Source organism: Amblyraja radiata, unplaced genomic scaffold, assembly GCF_010909765.2.
Source record: "Amblyraja radiata isolate CabotCenter1 unplaced genomic scaffold, sAmbRad1.1.pri S88, whole genome shotgun sequence".
In the NCBI taxonomy this organism is placed as follows: Eukaryota; Metazoa; Chordata; class Chondrichthyes; order Rajiformes; family Rajidae; genus Amblyraja; species Amblyraja radiata.
The window spans coordinates 219,293-230,497 of record NW_022630171.1 but is presented as its reverse complement, the minus strand read 5'-3'; positions in this window follow the sequence as shown (position 1 = coordinate 230,497).

The window sequence follows — 11,205 nt, the reverse complement described above, 5'->3', positions numbered from 1 at the left end:
TAGCCCCCAACACAATATTCCACCACTCACCCATAGCCCCCAACACCTCAGCCCCTCCTCATCTCAGACCCAAATGGCCACAGATTCACACAACTCTCTGGGTGGAAACGTTTCTCCTCGTCTCAGTCTTAAATGGCCTCCCCTTTATTCTAAGACTGTGTGTGGCCCCTGGTTCTGGACTCGCCCAACATTGGGAACATTTTTCCTGCATCTGGCTTGTCCAGTCCTTTGGTAATCTTATATGTTTCTATAAGCCCCCCCCCCCCCCCTCATCCTTCTAAACTCCAGTGAATACAAGCCTCGGACAGAGAGAGAGACAGAGAGAGAGAGACAGAGGGGGGGGGAAAAGATTGAACAGGAACCTGAGGGGCAACTTTTCCACACTTTTCGAGGGTGGTGGGTGTATGGAACGAGCTGCCGGAGGTAGTTGAGGCTGGGACTATCACAACACTTGGACAGGTACATGGATAGGACAGGTTTGGAGGGATATGGGCCAAACGCACGCGGGCAGCAGGTGGGACTAGTGTAGACGGGGCATGTTGGTCGGGGTGGGACTAGTGTAGAAGGGGCATGTTGGTCGGGGTGGGACTAGTGTAGACGGGGCATGTTGGTCGGGGTGGGACTAGTGTAGATGGGGCATGTTGGTCGGGGTGGGACTAGTGTAGACGGGGCATGTTGGTCGGGGTGGGACTAGTGTAGATGGGGCATGTTGGTCGGGGTGGGACTAGTGTAGACGGGGCATGTTGGTCGGGGTGGGACTAGTGTAGACGGGGCATGTTGATCGGGGTGGGACTAGTGTAGATGGGGCATGTTGGTCGGGGTGGGACTAGTGTAGACGGGGCATGTTGGTCGGGGTGGGACTAGTGTAGATGGGGCATGTTGGTCGGGGTGGGACTAGTGTAGGTGGGGCATGTTGGTCGGGGTGGGACTAGTGTAGATGGGGCATGTTGGTCGGGGTGGGACTAGTATAGATGGGGCATGTTGGTCGGGGTGGGACTAGTGTAGACGGGGCATGTTGGTCGGGGTCGGACTAGTGTAGATGGGTATACGCAGTCATGAGTATAGAGTGAGTACAGCAGGGGGCTGAGCACTCATTAGTATAGAGTGAGTACAGCAGGGGGCTGAGTCCCCTTGTCCTGGACTTCCCCAACATCGGGAACAATCTTCCTGCATCTAGCCTGTCCAACCCCTTAAGAATTTTGTAAGTTTCTATAAGATCCCCCCCTCAATCTTCTAAAATCTAGCGAGTACAAGCCGAGTCTATCCAGTCTTTCTTCATATGAAAGTCCTGCCATCCCAGGAATCAGTCTGGTGAACCTTCTCTGTACTCCCTCTACGGCAAGAATGTCCTTCCTCAGATTAGGAGACCAGAACTGTACGCAATACTCCAGGTGTGGTCTCACCAAGACCCTGTACAACTGCAGTAGAACCTCCCTGCTCCTAGACTCAAATCCTTTTGCTATGAAGCTTAATTTTACTCCTACTTTCTATGTTTTTATCCTTTTTGTTTTTATTTATACACTGAATGGAAACTGATCGAGCAACGGTTTTTCGTTTCCTCTGTGTGTGTGTGTGTGCGAGTACTCGGGGGAAATGATATTAGAGGAATACTGATACTGGATACGGAATACCGAACACTGAATACTGACTTGACATCCCAGGGGGTGGCAGCGGCCATCTTTGATCAAGGCGCTTCTCCATTGAAGCCCAGGGGAGGCGGCCATCTTTGATCAAGGGCGCTTCTCCATTGAAGCCCAGGGATGGTGGCCATCTTTGATCAAGGGCGCTTCTCCATTGAAGTCAATGTGGGGGGGGGGGGGAGAGGCAGTCTAAGGATGGTGGCCATCTTTGATCAGGGCACATCTCCATTGAAGTCAATGAGAGGTGAAGAAACCCAGGGTGGCTGCGGCCATCTTTGCTACTGGCAGTCTTCTCCATTGAAGGTGGTGGTGGTGGTGGGCCTGATCTCAGACAACGATGAGAAGGTCTACCTGGAGGAGGTGGCTGGTCTAGCACTCTGGTGCCAGGATAACAGCCTCCTCTTGAACGTCAACAAAAACGAAGGAGCTGATACATAGATACATAGACAACAGGTGCAGGAGTAGAGGCCATTCGGCCCTTCGAGCCTGCACCATTCGCCATTCAATATGATCATAGCTGATCATCCAACTCAGTATCCTGTACCTGCCTTCTCTCCATACCCCCTGATCCCTTTAGCCACAAGGGCCACATCTAACTCCCTCTTAAATATAGCCAATGAACTGTGGCCTCAACTACCTTCTGTGGCAGAGAATTCCAGAGATTCACCACTCTCTGTGTGAAATAAATGTTTTTCTCATCTCGGTTTTAAAAGATTTCCCCCTTATCCTTAAGCTGTGACCCCTTGTTCTGGACTTCCCCAACATCGGGAACAATCTTCCTGCATCTAGCCTGTCCAACCCCTTAAGAATTTTGTACGTTTCTGTAAGATCCCCCCCTCAATCTTCTAAATTCTAGCGAGTACAAGCCGAGTCTATCCAGTCTTTCTTCATGTGAAAGTCCTGACATCCCAGGAATCAGTCTGGTGAACCTTCTCTGTACTCCCTCTATGGCAAGAATGTCTTTCCTCAGATTAGGAGACCAAAACTGTACGCAATACTCCAGGTGTGGTCTCACCAAGACCCCGTACAACTGCAGTAGAACCTCCCTGCTCCTAGACTCAAATCCTCTATGGCAAGAATGTCTTTCCTCAGATTAGGAGACCAAAACTGTACGCAATACTCCAGGTGTGGTCTCACCAAGACCCTGTACAACTGCAGTAGAACCTCCCTGCTCCTAGACTCAAATCCTTTTGCTATGACATGTTATAGGCATGATAAAATACATGGTTACATCACCAAAGTATAAAACATAACATCCATATTTAAAACGCATCGATATAAATAGAAGTCTACATTGCATCTCAGACAACCACGAGTAGGCCTACCGGGAGGAGGTGGCTGATCTAGCACTCTGGTGCCAGGACAACAGCCTCCTCTTGAACGTCAAGAGCTGATCGTGGGCTTTAGGGGGGCACATACATCACCTGAGGACGTACACTCCATTGAGGATAAATGGGGATCCTGTGGATAGGGTGAACTGTTTTAAATGTCCACATCTCCGAGGATATGACACAGGGCTCAGCACTCGTGAGTAAAGCAAGGCAGCGCCTTTACCACCTCAGGCAATTGAGGACATTCAGAGCGTCTCCGAGGATCCTCCAGAGCTTCTCTACTCAGGGGCGGTGGGAAGCATCTTGTCCGGGGAACATTACCGTCTGGTTTGGGAATAGCTCTGGCCAAGGGACAAGAAGGCTCTGCAGAGAGTAGCGTGCGTTCCTACATACTACACTTGGGCTCCCTGTACCACCTATTCACCAGCAGGTGCAGATTCAGAGCCAGCAACATCATGGGGGACCCCTTCCCCCCCCAGCCACAGACTGTTCCAGCTGCTACGTTCGGGCAAACGCCTCTGTTGCCGTGCGGTGAGAAGGGAGAGGTGGAGGAGTTTCTTCCCAGAGGCCATTCGGACTGTAAACGCCAGGGACTGACTCTACTGAACGTTTTTCCTTCCAATATTTAATATGTGAAAGAATATGCGAGTTATGGTTGTGTTTATAGTTTGTTTGGTTGGTTTGTCTTTTTGCACAAAAGTCCGCGAGCATTCATAGAAACATAGACAATAGGTGCAGGAGTAGAGGCCATTCGGCCCTTCGAGCCTGCACCATTCGCCATTCCATACGATCATGGCTGATCATCCAACTCAGTATCCTGTACCTGCCTTCTCTCCATACCCCCTGATCCCCTTAGCCACAAGGGCCACATCTAACTCCCTCTTAAATATAGCCAATGAACTGTGTGGCCTCAACTACCTTCTGTGGCAGAGAATTCCACAGATTCACCACTCTCTGTGTGTGAAAAAAAATGTTTTTCTCATCTCGGTCCTAAAAGATTTCCCCCTTATCCTTAAAATTTGATGATGGAGTTCACACAGTGACTGGCTACGCAGTCATGAGTATAGAGTGAGTACAGCAGGGGGCTGAGCACTCATTAGTATAGAGTGAGTACAGCAGGGGGCTGAGCACTCATTAGTATAGAGTGAGTACAGCAGGGGGCTGAGCACTCATTAGTATAGAGTGAGTACAGCAGGGGGCTGAGCACTCATTAGTATAGAGTGAGTACAGCAGGGGGCTGAGTCCCCTTGTCCTGGACTTCCCCAACATCGGGAACAATCTTCCTGCATCTAGCCTGTCCAACCCCTTAAGAATTTTGTAAGTTTCTATAAGCCAAGTCTATCTTCATATGAAAGTCCTGACATCCCAGGAATCAGTCTGGTGAACCTTCTCTGTACTCCCTCTATGGCAAGAATGTCCTTCCTCAGATTTGGAGACCAAAACTGTACGCAATACTCCAGGTGTGGTCTCACCAAGACCCTGTACAACTGCAGTAGAACATCCCTGCTCCTATACTCAAATCATTTTGCTATGAAAGCTAACATACCATTGGCTTTCTTCACTGCCTGCTGCACCTGCATGCCTACTTTCAATGACTGGTGTACCATGACACCCAGGTCTCGCTGCATCTCCCCTTTTCCTAGTCGGCCACCATTTAGATAATAGTCTGCTTTCCTGTTTTTGCCACCAAAATGGATAACCTCACATTTATCCACATTATACTGCATCTGCCATACATTTGCCCACTCACCCAGCCTATCCAAGTCACCTTGCAACCTCCTAGCATCCTCCTCACAGCTAACACTGCCCCCCAGCTTCGTGTCATCCGCAAACTTGGAGATGTTGCCTTCAATTCCCTCGTCCAGATCATTAATATATATTGTAAATAGCTGGGATCCCAGCACTGAGCCTTGCGGTACCCCACTAGTCACTGCCCGCCATTGTGAAAAGGACCCGTTTACTCCTACTCTTTGCTTTTCACTGCACATCTGGTTATGTGTATAATAATAATAATAATACATTTTATTTATGGGCGCCTTTCAAGAGTCTCAAGGACACCTTATAAAAATTGAGCAGGTAGAGGAAAAACATGTAAGTGGAATGAAATAAATAGTAGAGACATGACTAGTACACAAAGTAAAGACAGAATACAATTAAAAACACAATATGAGGCAATTCATGCACAGATGAAAAGGGAGGGGGACGTGGGGCTAAGGATAGGCAGAGGTGAAGAGATGGGTCTTGAGGCGGGACTGGAAGATGGTGAGGGACACGGAATTGCGGATCAGTTGGGGGAGGGAGTTCCAGAGCCTGGGAGCTGCCCTGGAGAAGGCTCTGTCCCCAAAACTGCGGAGGTTGGACTTGTGGATGGAGAGGAGACCGGCTGATGTGGATCTGAGGGACCGTGAGGGTCGGTAGGGGGAGAGGAGGTCAATGAGATATGGGGGGGACAGATGGTGGAGGGCTTTGTAGGTGAGGACCAGGATTTTGTAGGTGATCCGGTGGGAGATGGGAAGCCAGTGAAGTTGTTTGAGGACTGGAGTGATGTGATGCCAGGATTTGGTGTGGGTGATGAGTCGGGCGGCTGCGTTCTGGACCAGTTGGAGTCGGTTGATGTAGGTGGAGCTGATGCCAAGGAGAAGTGAGTTGCAATAGTCCAGTCGGGAGGAGATGAAGGCATGGATGAGTCTTTCAGCAGCGGGAGGTGTGAGAGAGGGTCTGAGTTTGGCGATGTTGCGGAGGTGAAAGAAGGAAGTTTTAATGACATGGCGGATGTGAGGCTCAAGGGAGAGGGTGGAATCAAAGATCACGCCAAGGTTGCGGGCCTGGGGAGATGGGGAGACAGTGGTGCCGTCGATGGTGAGAGTGGGGTTATTGATTTTGATCTCTCTCTCTCCCTCTCTCTCCTCCACCATTTATCTCTCTCTCTCCCCTCCACCATTTCTCTCTCTCTCTCCCACCTCTCTCTCTTCTCTGCCCCCTCCGCCATCTCACTCACTCTCTCTCTCTCCCACTTTTTCTCTCCCATTTCCCTGCCCCCACTCTTTCTCCTCTCTCTCTCTCCCCCACTCCCCCTCTCAATCCCAAGCCCCTCTCTCTCCCCCGTCTCTGCCCCCTCTCTCTCTCTCCCCTCTCTCAATCTTTCTCCCTCTCGCCACCTCTCACTCCTTCCCTCTCTGCCTCTCTCCCGTCCCTCTCTCTCCCCCTCTCTCTCTCCCCCTCTCTCTCTCCCCCTCTCTCTCTCCCTCCCTCTCTCCCCGCTCTCTCTCCCCCTTCCTGACCCCTCCCTTTCCCCCTCTCTCACTCTCTCTCTCCCCCTCTCTTATTCCCCCATCCCCCTCTCTCTCTCCCTGTCTCTCTCTCCCCATCTCTCCCTACTCCCCTCCTCTCTCTCTCTCGCTTCTTCTCTCCCCCTCTCCCTCTCCCCCTTTCTCTATCCCCCTGTCTGTCCCTGCTCCCTCTCCATCCCTCCCTCTCCCCCTCTCTCTCCCCGTGTCTCTCTCTCCCCATCTCTCTCTATCCCCCCTCCTCTCTTCCTCATCCCTTTCACCCCATCACTCTCCCCATTTCTCTCTCCCCGTCTCTCTCTCCGCCTCTCTCCTCTCTCTCCCCATCCCCCACCGCTCTCTCTCTCTCTCCACGTACCTCACCTTGTCTCCCCGTATTGCCTGTTTAATTATCTCCTGTTGTGCTTTAAACATGACCCGATCCTCTTGCTGCTCATCTTTGCTACGTTGTACTTCTTCACTTTAATGTTTAAACTGTCCCTGACGTCCCTTGTCAGCCACGGTCGCCCCTTTCACCCCTTGGAATCTTTCTTCATCTGTGGAATGAACTGATCCTGCACCTTGTGTATTATTCCCAGAAATACCTGTCATTGTTGTTCCACTCTCTCTCTCATCCCTGCTAGTGGAACTTTCCAGCAACTTTGGCCAGCTTCTCCCTCCCTCCCTCCCTCCCTCCCTCCCTCCCTCCCTCCCTCCCTCCCTCCCTCCCTCCCTCCCTCCCTCCCTCCCTCCCTCCCTCCCCTCCCTCCCTCCCTCATCCCTCCTCCCTCCCTCCCTCCTCCCTCCCTCCCTCCCTCCCTCCCTCCCTTCCTCCCTCCCTCATGGGTCCGACGGTGAATGTCAGGAGCCGGAGCCGGAGAGACTGCGGCCGCCTCTGTGATGGATGGATGGATGGAGGGATGGATGGATGGAGGGAGGGAGGGAGGGAGGGAGGGAGGGAGGGAGGGAGGGAGGGAGGGATGGAGGGATGGAGGGATGGAGGGATGGAGGGAGGGATGGATGGAGGGATGGAGGGATGGATGGATGGATGGATGGATGGATGGATGGATGGATGGATGGATGGATGGATGGATGGATGGATGGATGGATGGATGGATGGATGGATGGATGGATGGATGGAAGGAAGCAAGCGCTCAGGGCGGGGATTTATTAATGAGCCGAAACACTGAGGTGAGCGGATATTTCACCGCGCTCTTCACCTGCTCCCTGAACTTGGACTGGGTCACCGCGTAAATAAATGTGTTGGTGCAGCAGCTGAGATTCCTCAGCAAATACCCGACGTAGTGAAAGATATATTGAGAATCATTCAGATCATTTCCAATTCCTGTGATCTGATAATAGACGAAGTCTACAACCAGCGTCATCCACAGGAGGATGAAGCTGCCGGAGATGGTGAAGAGTAAAACCATAGACCTCCTCCTGCTCTCCATCTCCGGGTCACTGCTGTTCTCCCCCTTGCTCTCACCCCTCAGCCCCTTACGGACCCGACTGGCCACTAAAATGTGCCGGACTGTCAGAGCGTTGAGCAGCAGGATTACAGCGAAAGGGAGGAACGGAGTTAAAACCGTGTCGATCCAGTCAAATGCCACCCACCCGGGGTCAGTGAAATAACTGTCCACCATGTCACAGAACCACGGGACATTGTCGATGATTCTCCAGGGTTCCACCGTGAAGTAGCGGGGAATGTTTTTCACACAGAACAGGACGCCGGCTGTTGCCAGAACCACAGCCGCAGTTTTCCCGGTGCAATATTTAGTTTTCAGCTTCTGGCAACAAATGGCGACAAAGCGATCAAAGGTGAAAGTGACGGTGAACCAGACAGAACAGTCTGTAGCTGCAGCCTTCAGTACATCGTTAACACGGCACACAGGGTAGATGGACAGGAAACTCCAATAAAGTAATGATATCGGAGCTGATTCAAAATGACCTCGGTGATGAGGACCAGTAGATCGGCCGCTGCCATGGCCACCAGGTAACGAGTGGTGCAGGTGGAGAGGCCACACTTTCCCCGGGACAGGATCACAATCGCCACTAAATTCACTGCGGAAAGACAAGGGAACGGACACTGGGCATTTACTCAACACGGGGGGTCTCCGGGGCTGAACACCGGCTCGACTTTCAGCTGAAGATCAGGAGTGTTGGAGTCGGTGCGCGGCTGCTGCAAGTTGAACAATGTCAGAGCCGGCTCCGACTGTGCCCGACCTGCCTGCCTGCTTCAGGGGAGAAGAGATAAGGCGACTGGCAGACGGGGTAAAGGGCAGAGAGGGAACGAGCAGCCACCCACCCGCTACATAGGCGCAATGGTCCTTTCTATAGTGAACCCTGCTGCTGCTCACAGTCTGTGATGGAGCCGCTTTCACAGACTTAACCGTGAGCGGCCGGCCCGTTTAACCAGGGCTCTGGGAACTCGGCATCTGATGGGGACGTGGAGGCTTCAACAGGGAAGGCAGGGACAACATGGGAATCCGGCAGCAGAGTGGCTCCGTTAATGGATTCATTCCACAGTGAGATCAGATCAGTAACAACACACACACACACACACACACACACACACACACACACACACACACACATACACACACACACACACACACACACACACACACAACACACACACACACACACACACACACACACACACACACACACACACACACACACACACACACACCGTAGATCCGCGGCCACTGTCCAGGAGATTGGATCCAATTATTGACCACAGGCTGTTGGTGGAATCGGACTGTGACAGACAGACTCCACATTCACACACAGTGTCACAGGAGCGAGTGGCTGTTCACTCTGATCAATAACTCACACACAGTGAACTTCACAATGTGAACCCCTCTCTCCCAGTCACACTGTCCCGGAGAGCTGCCTGCCTGCCTGCCTGTCCCGACCACTGGGACAACTCTGTACAAGGTGCCACTGAAGGGAAGAACAACATACTAGTGGCTCCCGGCCGGCAGCAGTGAGAGAAAAAGAGGCTTAGTTTCAGCTGTCTGAAAATAAGACAAATCACAGCAGCGTTAATTCACAAATATTTCACACAGAGGATTGATATTCTTCACATATTCTTGTACAACGATCATCAGTTGGGAACTTGTAACATGATGAGAATCAGGACAACACCAGTTAACACACGGATGGATTTATAAAACTAGAATTGTTCTGCTCACTCACTTACCAGGGATTCCAACGGCAGCAATGATCGCGTACAGGATTTTCTCCACACTATCATATCTGTACACAATTCCCCCATTTTCTCTGCCCAGCGACGTGTCCCCGTGAGCTGCCGGTAATGTCTCGGAATGAAATGTTGGGACACAACATTCCTGGGGATTTTATACCATTTCCCGTCTCCACCGGGACAGTGAAGTTTCAACAGAGTTTAAATATAGAGATTTTGAAATGATTGACAAACAGATGACATCAGCCGAGTGAAATCCCTGCTGAGACAGACAGACAGACAGGCAGGCTGTGATTTATTCAGGGAATTGATTGAGAAACTCCAAAGACTGGGAATTGTGGCGATAGATACTGAGGGATGGAAATTGGGAGCGGGCGGCATTGTTCCAGCAAAGGGGATATTGGTTCAAACTCCATCAGATCCAACTCTCCACCTCATGTTGTTTGTCTGATTTCCTTCAATCCGTTTCACTCAGCAAGGCAATGCCAAATTCCAGGGACCCTCTCAGGGCTCCTGGTGCCCAGTTCGAAGGTGGACTGGACTGGGCGACCTTTGTCCACAGGTTGAGCAATTAGTTCAATACGTTACCTCGGACTAAAATGCCCCAACCTCCCCCACCCCCCACCCCCACCCCCCACTCTGCTTCACCACTCAATATGATTGCGGCTTCACTGACTGTGACCTCAACCCCACACTCCCGCTGACTGCCCCGGGAACCATTCACTCCCTGCTTGTCTGGAATAGATCTGACTATACCATGGGGCAATAACATTCTCTGCCTTCCTTCATCACATGGAAACATAGACAATAGGTGCAGGAGTAGAGGCCATTCGCCCCTTCGAGCCTGCAGCGCCATTCAATATGATCATGGCTGATCATCCAACTCAGTATCCTGTACCTGCCTTCTCTCCATACCCCCTGATCCCTTTATCCACAAGGGCCACATCTAACTCCCTCTTAAATATAGCCAATGAACCGTGTGGCCTCAACTACCTTCTGTGGCAGAGAATTCCACAGATTCACCACTCTCTGTGTGTGAAAAATGTTTTTCTCATCTCGGTCCTAAAGGATTTCCCCCTTATCCTTAAAACTGTGACCCCTTGTTCTGGATATGTATTAAGATATGTATTAAAATATATCTATCTACAATATAAATATATCATTCATATATATACACACAATAATAAGATATGTATTAAATATATATATTTACAGTATATATATATGTCATTCATATATTAATATATATAGACAATAATAATCAAATGTGTATTAAATATATCTATTTACAATATATATTAATGATAGATTTAATAATATATTGATACATATAAGTATATATATCTATTATATATTAAAACTGTGTGGCTGCCGCCTGCCGTCCACCCGGCGTCCGGCTGCCTTTCTGCCTTTTGATTCGTTGCTCCTTCCTATCAGCTTCCAACACACTTCAAAACAAAGTTGAAAGACAGGAACACTCTGAGCTTTTCACCTCAATGGGATATCACAGCAAGTGCTTCAACAGGAGGGGAGGGCCAATTGGTCTTGCAATTGGAACTGCTGCAGCAGGCAGGGAAGGTGCAATTGGAGTTTTTTTTCAATCCACTGCTGAGGGAGGCAGGGGAGTGCTGGAATCTTGCATTTGGGAACGGCTTCAGTTCCGTTGGTGGAGACGGGTGCATGGTGGAATATTAAATATATCTATTTACAATATATATTAATGATAGATTTAATAATATATTGATACATATAAGTATATA